The following is a 25,266-nucleotide window of genomic DNA, read 5'->3' as shown; positions in this document are numbered from 1 at the left end:
AGGAACACACCAGACAGGTCAGGGATAAAGTTGTGGAGAAGGTTAAAGCAGAGTTAGGTTTTAAAAAAATATTCCAAGCTTTGAAGATCTCACAAAGCACTGTTCAATCCTTCATCCAAAAATGGAAAGGAGTATGGCACAACTACAACCTACCAAGACATGGCTGTACACCTAAACAGACAGGCCGGGCAAGGAGAGCATTAATCAGAGAAGCAGCCAAGAGGCCCATGGTAACTGCAGAGATCCACAGCTCAGGTGGGAGAATCTGTCCACAAATCTGGTCTTTATGGAAGAGTGGCAAGAAGAAAGTCATTGTTAAAAGAAAGTCATAATAAGTCCCGTTTGTAGTTTGGGAGAAGCCATGTGGGGCACACAGCAAACATGTGGAAGAAGGTGCTCTGATCAGATGAGACCAAAATTGAACTTTTTGGTCTAAAAGCAAAACACTATGTGTGACAGAAGACTAACACTGCACATACCCCTGAACACACTATCTCCACCGTGAAACATGGTGGCAGCATCATGTTGTGGGGATGCTTTTCTTCAGCAGGGACAGGAAAGCTGGTCAGAGTTGATGGGAAGATGGATGGAGCCAAATACAGGGCAATCTTAGAAGAAAACCTGTTAGAGTCTGCAAAAGACTTGCGACTGGGGTGGAGGTTCACCTTCCAGCAGGACAACGACCCTAAACATACAGCCAGAACTACAATGGAATGGTTTAGATCAAAACATATTCATGTGTTAGAATGGCTTAGTCAAAGTTCAGACCTAAATCCAATTGAGAATCTGTGGCAAGACAAGAAAATAGCTGTTTACAGACGCTCTCCATCAAATTTGACAGAGCTTGAGCTATTTTGCAAAGAAGAATGGGCAAAAATGTCACTCTCTAGATGTGCAAAGCTGGCAGACCCAAAAAGACTTGCTGCTGTAATTGCAGTGAAAGGTAGTTCTACAAAGTAGAACTCGGGGGGGCTGAATAGAAATGCACGCCACGCTTTTCATATATTTATTTGTAAAAAATTATGAAAACCAATTATCATTTTCCTTCCACTTCACAATTATGTGACACTTTGTGTTGGTCTATTACATAAAATCCCAATAAAATACACTATATTTTTAGTTGTAACATGACAAAATGTGGAAAATTTCTAGGGGTGTGAATACTTTTGCACTGCACTGTATTTTGCCTTTACCGGCTCCTCCCTCTCCCTAACACGCTAAAGACATTTTTTAATAAAACCTATTCTCATTACATACCTTATATTAGACCCAATAAGGTCAGCAGGGTGCTGTACATAGCTTCCTGAAAACATCACAGCACCCTGTCTCAGTTCTTCTCTCAAATGGCCTCAGTCCTAATGTAAGCAATGGGCTGGGCTGGCCTATGGAACTTATGCAAATATGATATGCCTTGATGGATGGATGTCAGTCTGGAGGACTGGGCATTTCTGGGCAGGCTGCATAGTACTACACACGTGATGCTGAGCCTTCATGAAACAACTGAATTCCAATAAATGGGACAGAGGGGAAACAAATAAATAAAAGGGGTTAAAACCCTCCAAAATGAAAAAAAAATAAAGGTTTTGTCTACTTTACAGTAGAACTAAATGTAAAAAATGCTAAGAAGCAGACTTTTCATTGCAGAAGAGACAAGCAATGTCTCTTCTGCAATAAAGCACACTTACCTGCCTAGGATTCGCAATCCTCTGCTGAAAGAACACTCAGAGCTGCAAATGCGCAGCTGAGTTTCTATTGTGGCATGCTGCCAATGTGCTGGGATGACCCTCATGTGCAGGAGTGCAGCCATTTTGTGCCAGCCAAATCAAAATAGCTGAAGACCTGCACCTTGGAAGAAGCTGTGAAGAAGAGGATTGGGCAGGTGTCATACCAGTAAAACTAAGGTAATATGTATGCTTTTAGTTCCCCTTTAAGTATGTGTGATAGAAACAAAAACTGCACCAAAGCAGAAAAGTAACTACAGAGCTGTAAAAAGATCTGTATGATCAACTATGAAGTTTGTGCAACTTAATTGAAAGAACTCGTAAGTGTGGCTATCATGAAAAAAATAAAAATAAACACAACAAAATGATGTGACCATTGTGACAGACCCAACCAGGACAGGGGCTTTTGGTGGGGACTGCAGGGTAACCTCTTACCTACTGACTATAGGCCCTGGCTTTTAGGGGAACACTACTTTTTGGGAGTGTGTGCCTGGAGGACCCTCTGTGGTCTTGTTTTGGAATCAAGTCAATGTCTTCCCAAAGCACACAGACTCTGGAAACTGGAGGACCCAGATACATATTTGGGGCCTCTATGCCCAAACTAGCATTGACTGCTTTAGACTGTGATACTCAGAGCAGATGTTAATATCAGCTCAAAGCAACCTGATTCTGGGGTCTCCTGATATAATCTGTTTAAGGTGTTAAGTGTCTTTGTCCCATTGTGTGCCTCCTAGGTGTGCATTCCCATTGTTAATGGAATCACATATTGTTTCTGTCTGATCATCTTTTGGAGATGTGATTAACATTGTGACAACTGTACCTTGCTACCGAACCATTGTGGGATGTTATGCATTTATGTTTTGTTTATCCAGGGTTGTGGGCTGGGTGCCGAATGGTCTGGGTACCTACCTAGGTTTGTTTAAGAAACTAATTGTTAATAGTTCATGTTAATTAGATCACTGTCAGTTACTAGTTGTTAGATGTGTATTAGCATTATGTTCTATGTTGGCTGTCCTTAGCTATGTTAATCATATTCCTGTTTACAGCTTGCATTGTTAGGGTAATGTAATCAGGTTCAACCTGATCTTCTGTGCTACATATTGTGTGTGAAATTTCAATAAAGGGAGTTCCAGTTTGCAACTAAGCTAGTGTTGTCTAGTCTTGGGTGCTCAGCTATAATACCGTTTCCTAGATCTAGACTAAAGGAAACAATATCTTGAGGAGGCACCCAAGCTGGGTGCTGGACGGTTCCCTCACAACCATCTTCCTGCTCAGGGGAAAAAAAAAAAAAAAGGGTGTAGCAGGGTTGATTTGACAGGGATGCCAACAGAGCTTTAGCACAGCTTCTGCTGTATGGCAGGGGGCCCACTCCTCTTTAGCAGGCAAGTTCCAGCTGGGAGCATCTTGAGTGTCGGCCTATAGGGGACTAAGGTAAAATATCAACACACTACCAGTAAGGGGTAGAAAGTATCCCTGCATCTGGGCAGATCTTGCACAAGGGCAAGAAAGCCCATTGGCTGAGACAGGATGGCAGTGGCTTGGATCTCTCTACTGAGTAACGTGCCTAGTAAACTTCAAGTATCTGCCCCTCACTCACTGCCAGGCCAGCACTAGTTACGTTGCATAACCTGACCCCTGCACTCTTGACACCTACACTTTGTATATTACATAATTTTGACTCCTATACTCTGTATGTAGGGCCAGGTTTTAAACCCCTACCACTGTGTAATTTTGTCACACCTACTGTTTGCTGTGGTGCACTATGCATACTGCCTCATTCTTCTCCGAGGTATTTTACTGCACTCACACCAATGAGTGATACCAATCCTGGAAGTTTATCATTGCAGTCACTGACACCAATGTTGTGGGTTGTTTTTCCCATTCTCTAAAAATAATTGAGAATGTGAAGTAGACAATTTGTTTTATATATCTGACACTCAAGTTCTTACAAAAACAATTTTCGGCACACTAGGCTAAAAACGTTGTCTCCCCCAGATGTGCACATTCCCCTAGAAATATTTTTACAAATGCAAGCAATAAACATCACATGATTAAAGTATAATTCGGGAGGATATTGGTTTGACCTCTGCAGCTGAAGAAAGCCAAAAAGGTTTGCTCCAGGAGTTGAATAGACTGTTGAGAACAGTATTTCAGGTTACTGTTTGAAATATTTCTTTTTAAAAGGAGAAAGTGGTAAAATCCATCTCTCAGCACTAAGGCAGCATTCCATTATTTTTTTACCTTGGACTTATTTTCTATGCATTATTCATCTCCTCTATCATCCCCGTATCTTCTTTTTCTTGATTCTTCAATCGAATGTCTCCTTTTGGCCCCACCGACTCTGATCAATTATGATATTCATTGTTTACAGAACAAAATGGCTACTTAGCGCACCCTAACAAGATTGTAACTGCCAATCACGCAGTATGCACCCTTACAGCAGTCTCTAGAGAGAAAGCAACGTCAGACAGATAACTTAAAAAAAAAAAAAAACACAAAATGAATACAGATGTATATCCATAATACAGCATTGAATGTGCTTTTTAAATGCAAACACTGTAAGTACATAAATGTATTTGATATTAGCCTCTTGTAAGCTACTGTACAGCATCACTAGGTGAGGGAGGGGCAACGGTGGGAACAAATCAGGTGTGCTGCATGCAAATATGCTGAATAGGAACAGAAGGAGAGAACAGAGGGATAACCTCAACCTTAGACTTGTTCTGCTCTTTCACCGTCCAATCAGCTGACTAGGAGTAGGGAGATAATACTACTGCATCCCTTAAAGTGGTTGTAAACCTCAGCTATGAAATATTAACAAAGCATAGCCTTATATAGTGTGTACTTGTCTCAATTAAGAGCACTAAGTGCAGTGGCAGCTGGTCCTGGAGGATATTGTGGGGGGGGCACGCGGGCGGCCCCTCCAGATCCGCACTCACTCTATGGGCGGAGCCCTCCAGCGGTCACTGTTCCCCTTGTGCCTGCAGCTATGGCTTCTGTGTTGACCCAGTCTTCTTTCCAGGGTATGGGTCTTCGGCCTCCTGTCCTAATGGGCCAGGGTGGGAAGCCAGAAGCCAATGGAAAGTGTTGATTCGCTGGTATTGCAGGGTGGGAGGGTTCAGGCGCAGTGCTCTGCACCGAGGACAACATGAAACAGGCCAACTGGGGCCTCAGGCTCTGGCCACGTGCCCCTGGTAGATTGGTAGGTTGGTCCGGCGCTCCATACAGTGCACGGCCACACACATGGATTGTGCAGGCTGGGGGGGGGGGCAATGCCCCTGTGCCCCTTGTGGACTGGCCACCACTAAGTGTAATTTCTGTCTGCTGCTTCGTTCCTCTGCTATCAGCATGAATCACTTCTGTACCAAACAACTGGCCATTGCCCCCACCTATAACTGGCCTTCACAGCAAGGAACACATGGAAGGCAAACGCATGCAAAACAAAACCAAAAAAAATTCCCAGCTCAATTCAACAGCCAGCCTCCAACCGAATTATCCTGTCTAACCGTTTGCAATAAAAACAGGGGTTTAGTTAACACACATTTGGAAATACATGCGCAAGCTGCAGAGCCGCTCCAGGCCAACCCAGTATTATCTGCAGTTCTAACTCTTGTAAATTTACGACAGCCTCCATAATAGAAGCACATGCATTCTAATGGATAGATAGAGGGCAGGTGAGCTTGGAAGGAGCCCACCCCTCAAAGGAACAGGGACACACTGGACACCCAGCACATAGCACAATGACAGCAATGGTGTCCAGTGTGTCCCCTCACCAATATTACATCAGTAACAAACAATTGACCACTGCCCCCACCTATAATTTGCCTTCACAGCAAGGAGCACATGGAAGGGCAACGCACGCACAACAAAACCAAAGAAAATTCCCAGCTCAATTCACCAGCCAGTCTGCAACCAACTGAATTATACTGTCTAACAGTTTGCATTAAAAAGACAGGATAATTTGGTTGGTTGCAGACTGGCTGGTGAGTTCAGCTGGGCATTTTCTTTGGTTTCGTTTTGCATGACCCACTTCTGGCAAGATTTCCTGAGACCAAAAGTAAAAATGCGACAGGGAAGGGACCTCCAGCTGATTGACTGCCTCAACTCTGTTCCTGTGTGAAGGGGCAAGTGTCCCTTCCCTCCAAACAGTGAAGATATCTGCCAGCATCTCACAGATCTTCAGGTTGAGTCAAAACGATTTTCACTCATAAAAGCAGCACCAAACATCTTAAAACTTTTTTCAGGAATGTGTGCGATGGGAATATTAATGTTACCTCCAATAAGCTCTCAGAGATCGCCTCACTGAGCTCTGCAGAGTGTGATTTCAGCTCTCCACTTTTTTTTTTCTGACAGCTCAGACAAGCTTTATAAATTCTGGACTTCGCATGATGTAGAGAAGCGAAGACTGCGGATAAACAGGTAGAACTTATGTAGGAGGATTTGTTTCATCTCTGTGTATCACCAGAGGCCAGTCACTTCACTGGGTATATGTAAGGGTTTACAATCACTTTAACTGTAACAAAGAAAACAATATCGTCCATCTGGCTCTACTCTGTGACAGGGCCGTGTATATTTCAGAAACAAATTGAAAACAAAAACAAACCCTTTGGCGAATCAAACAGCCCCTTCATATACATTCCATGTGTATATTTGGCCATTTGCCTGGAACTCAGCTTTAATTCATAACACTAGAGCAGGGATATGCAATTAGCGGACCTCCAGCTGTTGTAGAACTACAAGTCCCATGAGGCATAGCAAGACTCACAAGCATGACACCCAGAGGCAGAGGCATGATGGGACTTGTAGTTTTGGAACAGCTGGAGGTCCGCTAATTGCATATCCCTGCACTAGAGTAGAGTACCTGGTACACACAAATGATCAATCCTTTTTTGTTTGTATGCTAGTCTCATATTAAAAATTAAGAGTTTACTAAAAGTTGCGAAAATTCTCGTACAACAGAATAAAAATTTGGAAGGGATGTTGTAGTGTATTTGTGTTGTATTTTTGAACGACAACTGTTTAAAGCAAATTGTGAGATCTGGTATTGTACGAGAGAAATGTTCGTACCTGTCCCATCAGATAATGACGGGATGATCGGACGTGATCAGCTATCGAAAGCTGTGTACTAATGATCAGATTATCATACGATCGCTTCAAAAGTGGTATTTTTCTTACAATTTTGTGATTGTGTGTAAGGGCTTTTAGAGAAAACTACAGATACAGAACAATGTTATTAATTGGAACACAAGTCTAATATCATTAGTTATATGAAAATTAAATAGGTGCTTAGGGAACTTTTTTTTTTTTTTTTTTAATTTTCAAGGGTGAATTTCACGAGCATCCTTAAATTTTACAGTATAGCATACATCAGTCTCATAAAATAGCCCCCACCATATATCTAGCTGTAATGCCTCTTATGGAAAATGGTTATGTATATTCATTCATCAATCCCAATATTTTATGTGGAAGGAAGAGAGGATGCAGTAAGACAAGCAGTAAGTCTTCCAAATACCTAGAGGAGACTCTAGGTATTTGTTCTTCAGAAAAGAGAAGATCTTAAGAAGATGGCTTTACTGTATAATATTTACAATGAAAATTGCATTGCAAATTAGCAATGTTCAAATGGCTTTGAACAAGAAAGACTAACATGCACCCTTAAGGATTTAATATTCTCGAATGGATTAGAAAGAAATAATTTATCCGTCAGCAAAGGTCACATGAAGGAAAGCAGAAGATCAAAGCCAAGAAGACTCCTCGTTGTCAGCTGGTTTGGGAGTCAGGCCCACAGGCACAAAGCCGCTGCCAGTACTGCACAGGGGCAACTTCATTGACTAGTTCAGGATCTATGCTTAAGCCATATCGCTGCATATTGTAACAAGGCCGAGACTGCTGCTTGCATAGCTAGTTCATAGCTAGTTATTTTTCCCTATAAACAGTAACGTCATTTTGGACATTTAAGTTGCTTTCTTTGGATTTCTAGGTGATAGTGTTGGATCCTGCCTTACAAAAAAGCATTATAACAAAGTGATCAGTTACTCACAACTAGCCTATCTACCTAAATAGTCTTTCTCCAGCAAAAGAGGGCAACTGACTTTCTTCTACTGTAGGAAGACCACTGGGAGCATAAACTCATTTCTGTACTTAGTCTCTACTGAAAACCATCTAACCCACTACAAATGTGTACAAGGTGAACCTCATTCCTAGTCAGCTTAATAAATGTAATCTATTTAATCAAACTGCTGCAGATGTCCTCATTCTAAGAGCTTGTGCACACTGCGTGACAAAGAAGCGGCTCCTACAGGCTTTTGAGCTTTCATTTTTTCTGCCTGGAATCTCCCCTCCATGTTAGCCAATGTGTCCATGCACACTATGGCGTTTTCAGTTTACAGGCATATGAGCTTGCAGGCAGAAAAAAACCCCACCAAACTCGCGTGTTTGAGAAGAGCTTTCGAGCAGAAAGGACACCTAAGTGCCTAAAAACACATGAAAAAGCATGAAAAAGCTCAAAAAAGCACAGAAAAAAATTTTTTAAAAATTGCTGAGGGGAGGTTTTGTGATAAAAAAACAAAACAAAAAAAAACAAAAAAACAAAAACAAAAAACAAAACAAAAAAACAAAACAAAACAAAATAACGCTTATGTTCAAAAAAGCTCAATTAAAACGTGCAAAAGAGCACAAAAAAGCACAGGCTTATTCAAGCTGAAATAAAAGCTCAAATGCCTGTAAAATCAGCTATTTTATTTTTTTAGCTGCAGATGAGCCCTTACAGAACCCACTACAGCTCTGGAAGGTTTTACCCCCTTCATGACCAGGCTATTTTTTGCTTAGCATCACTGCACTACTTTAACTGACTATTGCATGGTCATGCAACACTGTACCCAAATTACATTCATATATTTTTTTAAACTCAAATAGAGCTTTCTTTTTGTGGCATTTGATTTCCTCAGGGTTTTTTATTTTTTTATCATATAAATGAAAAAATACTGACAATTTTGGAAAAAAAAGTATTTTTTTTACTTTCTGCTATAAAACATATCCGATAAATAATAAAAATATAATCTCTTAATAAATTTTAGCCAAAATGTATTCTGCTACATGTCTTTTGTAAGAAAAATCCCAAAGTGTATAGTTATTGGTTTATGTAAAAGTTATAGCGTCTACAAACTATAGGATATATACTGTAATTTGTATTGATTTTTTTTTTTACACTAGTAATGGCAGCGATCAACGACTTACAACGGGATTGCGAGTGTGGCGGGCTATCTGACACTAATTGATACTGGGGGTAATTAACTGCCACTGACATTATTAGTGATCAGTGCTAATAATATGCATGGTCACTGTACTAATGACACTGGCAGGAAAGGGGATAACATCTAGGGCAATTAAGGGGTTAAGTGTATGCCTAACAAGTGTTTGTGTGTTTACTGTGTGCTGCTTTCACTAAGGGATCTAGTTGTTTTCATTCCCTTAGCAGGGAACAAACAAACATCCCCTTCACTTCCATCCGTCACTTAACACAGCTCTGTGTTGCTTACATTCACAGAGCTGTGTTTGGTGAAGCTCAGAGCCGATCGCCAGGTGCTGGAGGTCAATCGTTGGCCGGGACCCGGTGATAGGCATGTGCTGTGACGAATCACAGCAAAGCTGGATGGTCGTGCAGGAATGCAGAATAACAGAAATACATACATATACACACACACATACATACATACATATATATGTATACACGCGCGCCCTGTAGCAGTAAATCTACAGGAGGCAGTTGGCAACTGGATATTTTATCTGCTAAATAGTGTTAATGCACTTTTGAAGACATGGACAACTTTACCTATACAGACAGTGGGATTGAGGTGTCCTTCCTTAGCTCAGCAGCTGCCTGAAAGAAGAGACTTTACAGAGGACAAATCATGGTAAATCTAAACACTTGCACTCTGGCACATGCTCACCAGTGGAGAGCGATTTCTATAAAAATCCTATCTTCCACCCAACTACTGAAGCAACTGTAAAATTCAATCCATTGCATCATCATGCCCAGTTTTCTTCATAAGGTAGAACAAACCCATCTGGGCGTTAAGCTGCAGGAGTAATGCCGCGTACACACGGTCGGACTTTTCGTCTACAAAAGTCCAACGGACGCCGACGGACTAAAGCTGGCTGGTAATCCGATCGTGTGTGGGCTTCTCCGGACTTTCAGCAGACTTTTTCAGCCTCAAATCCGACGGACTTTAGATTTGAAACATGCTTCAAATCTTTACGTCGTAACTACGACGGACCCCGAAATCCGCTCGTCTGTGTGCTAGTCCGACGGACAAAAACCCATGCTAGGGCAGCTATTGGCTACTGGCTATGAACTTCCTTATTTTAGTCCGGTGTACGTCATCACGTACGAATCCGTCGGACTTTTGTGTGGTCGTGTGTAGGCAAGTCCGTTCGTTAGAAAGTCTGCTGCAAGTCCGCCGAAAGTCCGCCGGAAGTCTGTCGGACAGGCTGTCGGACTTTTGTAGACGAAAAGTCCGACCGTGTGTACGCGGCATAACTCATAACTTATGGGATGGGGTGGAGACACAGCGGGGTATTTCGATCATAAGATGTGTTTCACATCTGTTGATCCTGCCAGGAATATAGCTCTGTGCTGTCCACACTTCCTATTTTCATGGTGCAGGGGGCTGAAAACACTGCAATCTGGACAGCACAGCGCTATATTCCTGGCAGGATCAACATATATGAAACACATCTTATGATCTAAATACTCCGCGGAGGAGGCTATCCCATTTGGCACCTACACCAGAGGATACCTTGCTTACATGCGATCTACCCCTGCAGGGGTACTGCTTTCCAGTGAGTGTAGAACTGAGAGGGCAGCACGAGTGTAAGCCACCTCTTTTGCACAGAAGCTGTTATTGAATTTTTTGCAAAATCACAAGATAAGAACATTGATATATATATCTATATATATACATATACACACACATATATATATATATATATATATATATATATATATATATATATATATATACACACACACATATATATATATATATATATATATATATATATATATATATGTGTCAGTCTTTGCTGCAAGCACTTGGACTATTATTTTGCACCAGCACTTTATATATTTTTTTTTTTTGCTTTATTTTCCAATTGGAATTGATGGTCACCTTTGTATTTTTTGCACATAACACTTTTAATAGCCCGGTTTATGAATTACACTTGATGAAATCTTATGAAGGTGTATGTCAATGGACAATCACTAGGGGTCTGATTTGACACTTTTGAAGTCTAATGACGTGTACACAGGGCCGGACTTTAAATCTTTCCGACAGATTCGAGTCTGTTCGAAAAATCCGTTCATCTGTATGCTAGTCCGACGTACGAAAACAGACGCTAGGGCAGCTATTGGCTACTGGCTATGAACTTCCTTATTCTAGTCCGGTCGTACGTCATCACGGTCGAATCCGTCGGACTTTGGTGTGATCGTGTGTAGACAAGTCCGATTCGACGGAAGTCCGTCGAAAGTCCGTCAAAAGTCAGTTGAAAAGTCCGACGTGATTCAGTCCGTCAAAAGTCCGGTCGTGTGTACATGGCATTATACACATTTTTATAGTTTGGCAGCGCCATTTACCCTCCCCATTTCAAGTTTTATGTTATTATTTCACTTAGTGAAGTGTTTTTGGATAGGCAGCAGCCACATTTATATTACCAAAGCGTGGAATTATACAAATTCATCACATGACCAAATGCCTAGGATTTTCAAAATGTAACTAGCTGGGGGAAGCCTTATATAACAATTTCAAGTATCCAATTATATTATATTAAAGTCTTCATTCCAACCAGAGACAAGATTTCTGACAACTGGTATAATGAAGTTAATGCTCATCACTGCTTTATATTACACACACTGCTCATTTACAGAAATGAAAGAACTGGAATCCTTTGTTCTGCATGATCGCTTCAAATAAAATTAAGTTTTGATAAGGAATGTTTGTGGAACATCTCCTGTGAATAATTAACATACTTTTTCATTTAATAAAGTATGGGAATATACTTGAAAAGGATTTCACAAAGAAGCAAGCAGTCTGTTTTAGGGGATGCGAGTGCTGTGGTTGCAGTCATCAAGCAGTTTATCCACAGCAACATTCATGCATAATACAGATATATATTTATTTATTTATTACAGGTATTTATATAGCGCGGACAATTTATGCAGAGCTTTACATGTATATTGTGCATTCACATCATTCCCTGCCCTCAAAAAGCTTACAATCTAAGGTCCCCAATCTTACATTCATACATACAAGCTATACACATACTAGGGCCAATTTACACATTAGCCAATTAACCTATCAGCATTTCTTTGATGTGTGGGAGGAAACCCCATGCAAGCCCAGCGAGAACATGCAATATCAATGCAGGTAGTGTCCTGGTTGGGATTTAAACCAAGCACCCTAGTTCTGCAAGAGTGTCAACAACTAAACCACTGTGCTGCTAGTGTAAGTGAGCTATACACAGTTCAAAGCACCCAAAGACTGACTAAGATCAACTATTTAAAACACTTGCATTGTTACTGATAACACTTCTATGTGCAATCATCATTATAGTTCAGAGGATATCACCTTTAAGCTGGCCATACATTACACAATTTTCTTGTTCAATTTCCTTTAGATTTACCTTCAACTATGTAGTAGAAGGGCCTGCCTGATTGCATACAAATTTAAGGTGTTTAGGTTTGACCTCATATTATATGGTTTTGGTAAATCAAAAGAAAAGTTGTTCAAGAAAATTGTATAATGTATTGCCAGTTTTATGCGACACTAGACTACCAAGACATATTGGGGCCCCCAGGAGCCTTTGCTATAATGTGCAAGCATGCAGAGCAGACAGCATTTGCACATTATGGTATCTTACCCTGCTCCTTCTTAAAGTGGAAGTAAACCCTCCTATCGTTTTTTAGACAAGGAAGCTGCCATCTTGGCCTCGGTTTAATCTTCAACTGTCATGATGCTGCACATGTGATCAGTTATGACACCAGCCATTGGATGGTTTGACAGTTTGGTTGAGAGCACAACCAATGTGACAGTTAGCATTTCTGGCATGCCGGGAATGTAACTGTTTTTTGAAACCATTAAATCGATGGGTTTACTTCCGCTTTAAATCGGGGTTCCACCCAAATTTTGAACATTATCTCTATGCATTCTCTTCCTTGCCTAGATGCTGACATGCTGTGTAAAAAAATTTAAATCGCCGTAATTACCTTTTTTTTTCTAATCTTCTTAGCACTTTCTGGTTTTCCTCCCATGGGAGTAGGCGTGTTTCTAGCCTCTCCCAGACCTCCCACAGTCCCCTGGGAGCTAGTCTCAGGCTTCCCAGCATGCATTGTGCAACAGCGTCATCACTAGAGGTGGACCGATATGGGTTTTTCTCTGGCCGATGCCGATATTTAGAAATCTCGGTGGCCAATGGCCGATATGTGATGCCGATTTTTTTGGGCTGATATATTAGGCCGATTTTTTTTTTCTTTTCTTTTTTTTTTTTCCTTCATCTCATCAAATTTAACAGTTAGACCCCTTTCACACTGGGGCGTTTTTCAGGCGCTTTTGGGCTAAAAATAGTGCCTATAAAGTGCCTGTAAAACGGCTCCCCTGCAGTCTCAGTGTGATATCCCGAGTGCTTTCACACTGAGGCGATGCGCTGGCAGGATGTTAAAAGAAGTCCTGCAAGCAGCATCTTTGGAGCGGTGTATACCACCACTCCTGCCCATTGAAATGAATGCGCACCGCTGCCAAAGTGCCTGCAAAGCGTTTCGGCAGCGGCGCTTCAGGGGCGCATTTAACACCTTCCTCGGCTGCTAGCTGGGTTATAAGCTCCCCGCTAGCAGCCGAATAGCGCCGCTAAAATGACGGTAAAGCGCCGCAAAAACTAGCAGCGTTTTACCGTCAACGCATGCCCGCTGCAGTGTGAAAGCAACCTAAAGTCATACAGAAAATTTTTTACATTTAAACATTTATTAAACAAAACAAACCTCCAATCAGTTCACTTGTATGTATAATTTAGATAAAAAAGATATATATAAAAAAAAAACTATATCTTAAAAATAAATACACAAAAACAGGTAATCAAAACTTTTGGACGAAAAAAAATGGGCTAACTTTACTGCTTAGTTTTTTTTTTAATTTATTAGTGTATTTTTTTTTTCAAATTGCGTTTGAAAGACCGCTGCGCAAATACCGTGTGACATAAAATATTGCAACAACCGCTATTTTATTCCCTAGGGTCTCTGCTAAAAAAAAAATATATAATGTTTGGGGGTTCTAAGTGATTTTCTAGCAGAAAATACAGGATTTTTACTTGTAAGCAACAAGTGTCAGAAAAGATTTAGTCTTTAAATGGTTAAACTGAGAACTTCTACACACGGAGTTCAGCTCATTCAGAAGTGTAAACACTGTATCAATTCAGGTTCTTTTTATCAGATTTGGCAGGCTGCCCAGAGAGGGGAGAGAAGTGCTTCACAGAAGACTACAGGCAACTTGTATTGACTTCAGAAGTCATTTGCAAGTTGCGCTGAGTTATATCGGCCTTTTTTATCAGCACAATCGGCCGATGCCGATTAAGAAAAAAAACACCAAATATCGGCCGATATATCGGTCGACCTCTAGTCATCACAACCACAACCTGGGAGCACAGCATTCACCGCATCCAGGAAATAAATGCTTGTGGCCTTCAAATGCCCACAATGAAGATGGAAACCGCCTTCAGTGAATAATATAAGTTATTCTATACAACGAAATCGGACACAGGCGGACATATTACACAGAACATGTGAGTAGATAATCATGAGAAGAAAAGTTTGTGAATGAACTCCAAAAAAAAAAAAAAAACGATAGATAGGTGGACCCCCGCTTTAAGTGCCCAGTTGTCTAAACTCCCCCTCATCGCTCCATCATTAGCGTTTCCATCTTTTCCTGGTCTTTTTCTGGATTTAAAGCCTTTGGCCACCTTGACTGGCCAGAACGAGATCAATAAACTCTTGTGCATGTGCACAGGAGTTAGGCTGGCCATACAGTATACATTTTTCTTTAGCTTTAGTAAAACCCATATGATAGGAGCTCAAACCTAAACACTTTCAATTTGTATGCAATCAGGCAGTCACTTGCACTACATAGTTTAACCACTTCAATACAGGGCACTTAGACAGCTTCCTGCCCAGACCAATTTTCAGCTTTCAGCACTGTCGCAGTTTGAATGACAATTGCACGGTCATGCATACTGTACCCAAACTAAATTTTTATCATTTTGTTCCCACAAATAGCGTTTTCTTTTGGTGGTATTTGATCACCTCTGCGGTTTGGACCGAAATTTTTGAAAAAAAATAAAAGTTTTGCTTTTGTTTCTGTTAAAAAAATGTGTAAATAAGTTTTCTCTTTCACTGATGGGCACTGATAAGGCGGCACTGACAGGCACTGATACGGCGGCACCGATGAGGTGGCACCAATGAGCGGGCACTGACGGGCACTGGTAGGCGGCATTGATGGGTGGCACTGATATGCAGCACTGATGGGCATTGATAGGCGGCACTGATGGGCACTTATGGGTGGCACTGATGGGCACTGATAGGCAACACTGATGGGCACTGATAGGTGGCACTGCTGGGCACTGATACGTGGCACTGATGGGCATCCCTGGTGGCACTGGCAGTGGTAGGCATTGGAGTAGGCACTGATGGGCAGCTGCCTGGGCACAGATTGGCAGCTGCCTGGGCACATAGTGGCATTTCCCTGGGGGTCTAGGGGCATACCTGGTGGTCCAGTGTGGATGGCTTCCCTGGTGGTCCTGAACTGAGTGATCAGCAGTCACATGATTTCTTGGAATTAGAGCTGGCAGAGCTCATCAGAGCAGCATCAGATCAATGCTGTAGCATGGAGGGGAGAATGTATAGATTTTTCTATATTTCTACACTTCTCCTTTAACCACTTCAACCCCAGAAGAATTTACCCCCTTCCTGACCAGAGCACTTTTTGCAATTCAGCACTGCGTCGCTTTAATTGACAATTGCATGGTCGTGCCACGTTGCTTCCAAACAAAATCGATGTCCTTTTTTTCCCACAAATAGAGCTTTCTTTTGGTGGTATTTGATCACCTCTGCGGTTTTTATTTTTTGCACTATAAACAAAAAAAATAGCGCCAATTTTGAAAACAACGCATTATTTTTTACTATTTGCTATAATAAATATCCCCAAAAAATACAGAAAAAAAACATTTTTTTCCCTAAGTTTAGGCCAATACGTATTCTTCTACATATTTTTGGTAAAAAAAAAAAAAATTGATCAAAAAGCGATTATTGATTGGTTTGCGCAAAAGTTATAGTGTCTACAAAATAGAGGGATAGTTTTATGGCATTTTTATTGATTTTTTTTTTTTTAATAGTAATGGCGGCGATCAGTGATTTTTTATCGTGACTGCGACATTATGGCTGACACATCGGACAATTTTGACACATTTTTGGGACCACTGGCATTAATACAGCAATCAATGCTATAAAATTGCATTGTTTACTGTAAAAATGTCACTGGCAGTGTAGGGGTTAACCACTAGGTGGCGCTGTAGGGGTTAAGTGTGTCTTAGGGAGTGATTATAACTGTGGGGGGGGGGGAATGTGTGTGACACATCACTGATCACCGCTCCCGATTACAGGGAGCGTGATCAGTGTCAGTGTCATTAGGCAGAACGGGGAGATGCTTGTTGGGAAGGCCTAGAATGGTCCGGCCTATTCAGGTGAGCGTTTCCACTGCAAGTCGGACCGACAGGGGCCATACGTGGGTTTAGAAAAAATGCCTAGCATGGCGTCACATGTCCACCAATCAGTGGAATGTATCGTAGCTCCGCCCTAACCAAACCGTACCATTTTCTATGGCCCCACATCTGAAGCAGGACCCTGAATGGTGCAGTTCGGTTCGGTTGTATGGGCCACTTTCACAATGGAAACACTCAAAATAGTGTACCGTACCGAACCGAACCGATCTGCTCAGAGGAAACAAGGCATAAAAGACATGCTTGTCTCCCTCCGCTGCTCCCTTCATGCTGACATGATGGACTACATGAGAAGTTTTAAAGTGAGTGAATTAGAGGGGAGAGTTGATCATGTTGAGAAGAAAATGGGGGACTATACTTCTTCATACAATTCTCTGGTGGATGCCCATAATGACCAGTCTGAGGAGGTGACCTGGCTTAAGGCCAATGTGGCCGACCTCGAGGACAGATCAAGCAGGAACAATGTCAGGATCCGTGGTATCCCTGAATCTGCACAACCTGCGCAATTGCAGCAATATGCCCATGACCTCATGAAAGCTTTTCTGCCTGCAGTGTCTGATTCAGACTTGGTAGTAGACAGAATACACCACCTGCCCAAGCCTTCTCATCTCCAGATAATATAGCGAGAGATGTTCTGACGCGGGTACACTTTTTTCATATAAAAGAGCAATTAATGCTGGCTTTCTGCAAAAATCAACAACCGCCTGAGAAGCATTCCATCCAACTTTTTGCTGACCTCTCGCAATTCACTATGCAAAGACGCAAGTTCCCATTACCTGTCACTAAAGCACAGCGCAATCATGACATCGCCTATCGCTGGGGCTACCCATCCAAACTGACCATTACACGTGATGGTAAAACGTCAGTGGTCAGTAACCTCGACGAAGGGCAGACCAACGAAGGGTCACCTTCTGCTTCAAAGATGGATACTCAGAGTGCCTGGCATGTAGTGTCACACAAGAATGAAACCTGAACACCTGGGCTATCAAGCTCATCGCACTCTACCCGATTCCCATAATACTGTGGTGTTCACAGAGCACGGACTTCCCCTTCCTGAGTAATGTGCAGAAATTCTGCCATCAGATCCATGCTGGAATCTCCCTTTTTACCCTGTTGGCTTGAACTACCCTGTTTGACTTATTTTTTTTTTCTCCTCTTCTACTATACCTTCATAGAGATGGATTAGCACTCGACGCAGAAAGGTCTACCTCATCTACATCACGGTTTGCAACCTTTCAGATGCCACCCAGGGACCAGAGCATCTATCTTCTCAAAAGCACCCAAAGCACCCTCCCAATGTTGAGGGCATGTGGCCTGGTACGGTTCGGGGGGGGGGGGCGCTCTCTCATCCCCCCTCTTTTCCTGCAGCCTGCCAGGTTGCATGCTCAGATAAGGGTCTGGTATGGATTTTTGGGGGGACCCCACGCCATTTTTTTTTAAAATTTTGTTGGGGGTTTCCTTTAATATCCATACCAGACCTGAAGGGCCTGGTATGGAATTTAGGGGGACCCCCATGCCATTAAAAAAAAAAAAATTTCTGTGGGGAAATCCCATGCCGTTTTTATCAATGAACTTTTATGTGTATTGTTGGACCGACAATTCATTAATAGCCGCAAGTAGTTTTAAATGACTTTTTTTCCTTTGAAATGTCATTTTGCTGTCAGACTGTTCTAAACACGGGAAACATGCGCCCCTTTACAGGCATACTATAGACACCCCCCAGGTACGAAATTTAAAGGAATATTACACTTTCATTGTTTCACTTTAAGCATTATTAAAATCACTGCTCCCGAAAAAACGTTAGTTTTTAAAACTTTTTTTTTGCATTGATCCATGTCCCCAGGGCAGGACCCAGGTCCCCAAACACTTTTTATGACAATAACTTGTATATAAGCCTTTACAATTATCACTTTTGATTATTCATGTTCGAGTCCCATAGACTTTAACGGTGTTCGCGTGTTCAAACGAATTTTTTGCCTGTTCGCATGTTCTGGCGCGAACCGAACAGGGGGGGGTGTTCGGCTCATCCCTAATAGAGACGAGCGAGGGGAAGATGTCCCCCACTCATCTCCATATCATTGCAGGGCGGAAGCGACGTCAAAACGTCACTTCCGCCCAAAGCTCCTAAAGGGCCTTTTTTTTTTTTAAATGACAAATTTATTTATTTATTTTTTATTGTCTTTTTGACCCCAGATCTCATATTGAAGAGGTCCCGTCATGCTTTTTTTCTATCACAAGGGATGTTTACATTCCTTGTAGAAGGAATAAAAGTGACACAATTTTTTTATTTTTAAAGAACAGTGTAAAAATAAAATATAAAAATGTAAAATAAATCTGAAAGAAAAAAAAAATGCGAGCTCATGTTCAGAAGCAAACGCATACGTGAGTAGCGCCCTGTAATGGAAATTTGTAAGTTCTGTATATAATTGTATTGTATTTTGTATGTATTGCACTCTGCCCTCACTGTGCACACGGCACTAATAATGTTTTCAGTAAATGTTTACATTCTTTTGAGTCCTGATTAGAATAAGCCTGCCTATGTAACTCCCCTTGTTACCATAAACGTACAATTGTAATATTAATGTGATACCTACGTAATCATGTGCATAAAAACCTTCAATTGCGTCATAATAAAGCAGAACAGTAATTTGGAAAGATGCTGAGCGTATCTTTTGTGTCTGTTCCCTACTGCAGTAGTTATTATTAATTTGGAACCACTAATCAATATGAGGATAGGAGTTGCCTATCATCAATTCAACCGAGTCATGCATGGCGAGCTTTGCCTTAGGAGGGGATTCCAGGTGACCCTGAGTATCCGAAACGAGGAGCTTGAGACGATCCGGGAATTTCTGATAATCAGCCGGCTGAGGTAAGCCTTTTGCTTACATTTGAGTTATCAGACTTCCTTGATCGGTAAGGCATTTTTCGGGACAAAGGGTACCTATTTTACTCCCCTTAATCGAACTGTATTGATTGGTGGTTATATGTTATGTTGTCCCTGTCTATTGTCCATTGGAGTGTTATAGATAAGAAAGGGAAGAATAGTGCTGTTCACAGGTATATGTAGTAAATCTGCTAGATAAAGTAGTTTAGAGGCAAGAGAGTATAGGCACAAGTAGAGAAGAGAGAGAAGACTGGCCAGTCATTATGGGCATTAAATTAAGTAAGGGAATGAAGGGTAAGAGACCCTCAAAAATGCCCAGCGCAAGAGGAGCGCTATATATGAACCAAAGGTGCGGTTCCGCCTATACTGAGCCCCTAGATTAATGGTTAGAGTGGACAGGGATCCACATTGGGTAACTGGGTTACCAAGGTCCACAGGGACTAAGAATCGTGCAGAGTAAATAGCTAAAGAAACAGTTATCTATGTGAGCAGGATGGATCAAGGGTGACATTAACACTAGACAGAAAGGGACATTTTCATGTTAAGTTGTGGGATGAATTCGGGGTCAGGCACTACAACTATTAGAGTCAGAAACAGAGAAATGAGAGGTAAAACAGAATACTTTATATGTTGTCAGAGAGAGAAGATGGGATGAGTACTCTGGCTGCCCATCTGATCATAGAAGCTAGATATAAAAGATATCTGAACAAAAATAAAGAAAGTAGAATTTAGGCAGGGAAATATTAAAGAGTTAAAAGAAAGTGAGAGAATGATATGCATGTGTTGTGTACAAATGGGAAAAATGTAAGCGATTTTAGAGAGATATTGGTGTGTGTGCGAATGCTGGGACCTTTAGTTCTATTGCTTGTGTGTGTCATGTACGCAGATGTGACCCCCTCCTTTGTGCTCTCATGAAAGAAATGTGGCTGAGATGAGAGGTCAGTGATAAGCTGGAAGGACACCATGCCAATTTCAGTATTTTAGACAAAACATTTATAACAAAATGTGCCGGGTTAACGAATCTAATGGTAAACAATGTGATCACAATTATTTTGAATCTGTTTTCCAAACATGGTAAAATGAAGGTTACATTTAACCGTGTATTACACAAATTGAATATCCTTTGATAGTGGAAACAGTGCATTTAAAAAAGGGAAATTAAGTAAAATTAAGTAATAATGAGTATTAATTTCTAATATGAGTTTAACAATTATATAGATATATTGAAACTGGTTTAGACAACCTTTGGTTGGAAATGAAATCCAGGTTATTGGGGAAATTTGTAAAAATGGGATTAGTTTAGATTAAGATAACAATTTTGTAATTTTACATTTATTCAATAAGCCCTTATTGAGAGAAAAAAAGATTAAGATGAGGTTGTTATTTTGAATAAAGCTGCCATAATATTTAACAAAGCCAAGATGGATGGGATACATAAGAAGTTTTTCTACAAAAATGAAATTTTAAGGTTTTTGATAATAACTTGATGTGCGGTCCATGATGTGAGAGTAATAATAAATACAATTTAAATATAACAGACCCATCACATCAAGTCCACACACCCTGTTAGGATAGATGTCACCTGCAGCCAGTTGTTTTATAGTTTTTGATGCTTTCTGGTCCATCATACAGATTCTTGGTCCTTTTGTTTTTATTTATTTTTATTTTTGAAATCCAAAGCAGAATGTGTGGATTGTGAAATGATGTGCCCCTTTTTCTTGTAAAGTACAGTGGTATAAGCAGAAGAATATTTTGGATTTATGGGCATCTCTCCATGACCGCAGGGTATTGTTATCATTTATTATAATATTGCCAGGAAAAAGTTGTCTTTTGAAACATGAAACTGGAGTTCTTACACAAATAGCATGATAGAAAACAAGACATTGTAATATATTTATGCAAGCTGGACCCAGTAATGAAGGGTTCACCCCGATATATCAGAGCTGTAGCTTTTATGCAAAGGTGCTATTAGACAAAGTTAGATATTGTTTTGGTCAATGGTCCGACATTCTGTGCAGCAAATTTACAGCTAACTAAATGTTTGTCTAATGAAAGGTTTAAAATATGAGTTTGTTTATGTACAAATCTAACAATGAAAAATGCGTACATTTATTCAAAAGAAAGGAAAAGACACATGTGTTAAATTGATGACATAGGAATCAGCTGCTGTGAGCCCAGTGCAGGACACACTCCCTGAAGACCCAGATATTACATTTTTTGTAGATTTGAGTATGCAGTTTATCACCCAGAAGGATACTCTGTATTCAAAGTCATTGGATCCTTTTTTCCCCAGCTCAAGAAGCAGAGCTCCATGTTTTAGCAAAGCCTGTGAGCTATAAAAAGAGTGTATATTTATATAGATAGTCGAGATATAGAGAGCTTTTGGTTCCATTTGAAGGGCCAGAAGTTTGTTTTTACTTCGGCAGGTAAACCAATAAAGCATGCCAAGTTAATTTGATTGGCTGTTTTCAGCCTTCCAGCTTCTTGCTGAGGTAGCCATATTAACTTTCACACGTGGAAGCAGACCAGGTGACTCTAAGGATGCTGCATTTACAGCCCCGGACACTTGATGGGTCTGTGCAACTCACAGATTCCACCCTAGTTCTGGCCCAGTATAGCTGGGATTAATAATTCAACTTTAAGGACCCCAGAACGAGAAGAACAAGTGGTCCGCAGGGGGCAACTTCTTATGAAACAGGACTTTGGAAAAGGTGATCATTTATGTCTGCCAGCCACTCTTTTCCCTTCAGCTTGACACATGGACTGTGTCATCAGTCACAAGCAGTTATGGCTGCCTTAGTAAATGAGCATGGGATAGAGCCAGGGTTCACCACAGTTGTTTTTATAACATACCACTTCTTGTTTTACCTGTTACCAAAGGTGTTACCAAAAGCTGAACATCCCTTCCAGAGATTACAAAAAAAGATATATCCAGATGCCCAAGTCAGGATCTTACGAGTATGCATTTTGTCTGTATGGACATGTTTTTTGGATGTCCAGTGGCAAATGCTACTGCAAAGGCCACAGTAAAAAGTGTTATCAGAAGTAGTTTGTAAGTACAGAGTGCCAGGGAGTACAGAGAGTAACAGAGGAAATCATTTTTTATAGGAGAGTCCTTACTAGAAGTTTTGAGGTTTTATTTTTACACCCCCTACTGTCTACAATGTAGCGGACAAAGTAAAGTAAGAAACTAGAAAACTTTTGCCTGAATGTTTTCTTAAATTTTATGAAGCCCCTAAGGGGGATATTGGACTCTCTCCCTATGGGATTTGGTTTGGGAGTGTGTTACTCACTTGCTTATATTTTGTCTCAGCAGCTGAAGTCCTCCATTCGGATCTCACGGAGAATGTTGCTGATCTTTTAAGGTTTTTTACAAACTCATTTATGTGTTTTCTCCCTAATTCCAGATCCTAAAAGTTTGGAAGGATCTAAAACTAAAGCCAGGTGACTTTTGGATTGTTAAGAGACATTTATATATAAGGAAATGTTTGGAGACTCAATACAGCATCTATTTCATGTACAGTTTTTGCAAAACTTGAAGGAAAAGTCACCTGGATCCACACCAGACACTGCAAAAATGACTTAATTAAAGAAATCTCTGTGTTTGATTTGTTTCCCTCTTGTGATCACAGTCTAGGGTACTTTTTGATTCAGTTACTTTAATTGTAAGGGATATATATATTTGAAAAATAGTTTAGCCATGTTGAAGTCATATTTGTCTTTTGTACGTCTTCCATTTTATGTAGAATTGTCTGTGTTTACATATGCTGATAAGTCAGCATGCCAACAATTAAGCTAGAAGGCCATTCTGGCCACAGGAGTGTACAGCCAGTACTCTGTAATTATGTCTTATCAATCATTTGTTCTTCACAATGAAAAGTCATTTTGTAATGAAAAAGTTGCTCAGCTATTATTTTCTCCACAATGGAGTTTTTTTGCCTCTTTGGCCAGGACTATCTCCACCTAAGCATGTGGAGGTTCCAGGTTAAAGTGATAGCAGGTATGGTTAGTGATCAAAATATTGATCAAAAGAGGGGAGACTGTAATGGAAATTTGTAAGTTCTGTATATAATTGTATTGTATTTTGTATGTATTGCACTCTGCCCTCACTGTGCACACGGCACTAATAATGTTTTCAGTAAATGTTTACATTCTTTTGAGTCCTGATTAGAATAAGCCTGCCTATGTAACTCCCCTTGTTACCATAAACGTACAATTGTAATATTAATGTGATACCTACGTAATCATGTGCATAAAAACCTTCAATTGCGTCATAATAAAGCAGAACAGTAATTTGGAAAGATGCTGAGCGTATCTTTTGTGTCTGTTCCCTACTGCAGTAGTTATTATTAATTTGGAACCACTAATCAATATGAGGATAGGAGTTGCCTATCATCAATTCAACCGAGTCAGCCCGCATATGAAAACGGTGTTCAAACCACACATGTAAGGTATCGCTGCAATCGGTAGAGCGAGAGCAATAATTCTAGCTCTAGACTTCCTCTGTAACTCAAAACATGCAACCTGTGGAATTTTTTAAACGTCGCCCATGGAGATTTTTAAGGGTAAAAGTTTGTCGCAATTCCACGAGCGGGCGCATTTTTGAAGCGTGACATGTTGGGTATCAATTTACTCGGTGTAACATTATCTTTCACAATATAAAAAAAATGGCAAACTTTACGGTTGTTTTTTTTTTTTAGTTAAAAAAAAGTGTATTTTTTCCAAAAAAAATTGTGCTTGTAAAACCGCTGCGCAAATACGGTGTGACAGAAAGTATTGCAACGACCGCCATTATATTCTCTAGGGTGTTAGAAAAAAATATATATGTTTGGGGGTTCTAAGTAATTTTCTAGCAAAAAAAAAAAAAAAAAAACTGTTTACCTTGTAAACAACAAATCTCAGAAAGAGGCTCGGTCCTTAACTGGCTAACGAGCGCGACTACACTTTCCACTCCTCCAGGCATAATTCATACACACGCATTGACCTGATTATTGTTGATAGAAATCTGTTGCAGGAAGTATCCTCCTCCACCATACATGACATCTCGTGGTCCGACCACACACACCTGTCTCCATAACTGTGATGGAGAAGAATGCTCGAAGTCCTGCTTATGTGTGGCGGGCTAACTCTTGTCTGCTTCAGATGCCATCCCATGTGGCCTCCATAACTAACCACCTGAAAGAATATTTTGCACTAAACACTGAATCTGTGTCTAACCCCTTTACTTTATGGTGTGACCACAAGGCTTTTATCAGAGGAATTATCTTGCAAAAAGGCTCACTGGTTAAAAGGCAGAGGACACAAAGATTGGACCGTTTACTTGGCGATTTTAAAACATTAGAAACTCAAAACAAAGACACAGCAAGTTCTGACCTAGCAAATAAGTTAGCTAAGCTTCGCTCTGATCTCAGACTCATGCTCATAGAGCAATATGATAAGCATATCAACTCCCTAAAGTTGACGCATTATTCGTCCGGAAATAAAGCTGGCAAATTCCTAGCCCAAAGGTTAAAGGAATGCAAATCAAAAATTCCTTATCTAATTCGTGCAGCAGATAAAAACAAAATTCTTAATCCAAAAGATATAGCAGATTCCTTTGCTGACTATTATTCCTCCCTATACAACCTTACAGATGACCCCTTTTCTAGCAGACATTAAGCGCCCAACTTTGATGCAGACACAATTGCTGACCATAAACGCACCCATAACTGAGACTGAGATCCAAAGAGCGATTAGAACGCTTCCACGTGGCAAGTCCCCTGGTCCAGATGGACTAACAAATGACTATTATAAGATATTTCAAACTATCTTATCTCCAATATTAAAATTGGTCTTTTCTCAAGC

General features: G+C 40.7%; 1 protein-coding gene and 1 long non-coding RNA gene across 4 annotated transcripts in view; one reads left to right on the top strand and one right to left on the bottom strand.

Annotated features, from left to right (window-relative positions):
- Positions 1-25,266, bottom strand: part of NDUFAF2 (NADH:ubiquinone oxidoreductase complex assembly factor 2) — a 249,402-nt gene that overhangs the window by 72,413 nt on the left and 151,723 nt on the right. The window lies entirely within an intron of this gene.
- On the top strand, positions 18,945-23,723 carry LOC141133710 (uncharacterized). The gene is made up of 2 exons (XR_012243113.1): positions 18,945-19,407; positions 22,830-23,723. It is a non-coding gene; the product is annotated as an uncharacterized lncRNA (long non-coding RNA).

This window comes from Aquarana catesbeiana, linkage group LG01 (assembly GCF_042186555.1).
Source record: "Aquarana catesbeiana isolate 2022-GZ linkage group LG01, ASM4218655v1, whole genome shotgun sequence".
Taxonomy (NCBI): Eukaryota; Metazoa; Chordata; class Amphibia; order Anura; family Ranidae; genus Aquarana; species Aquarana catesbeiana.
This window is presented reverse-complemented; position numbering and strand designations above follow the sequence as displayed.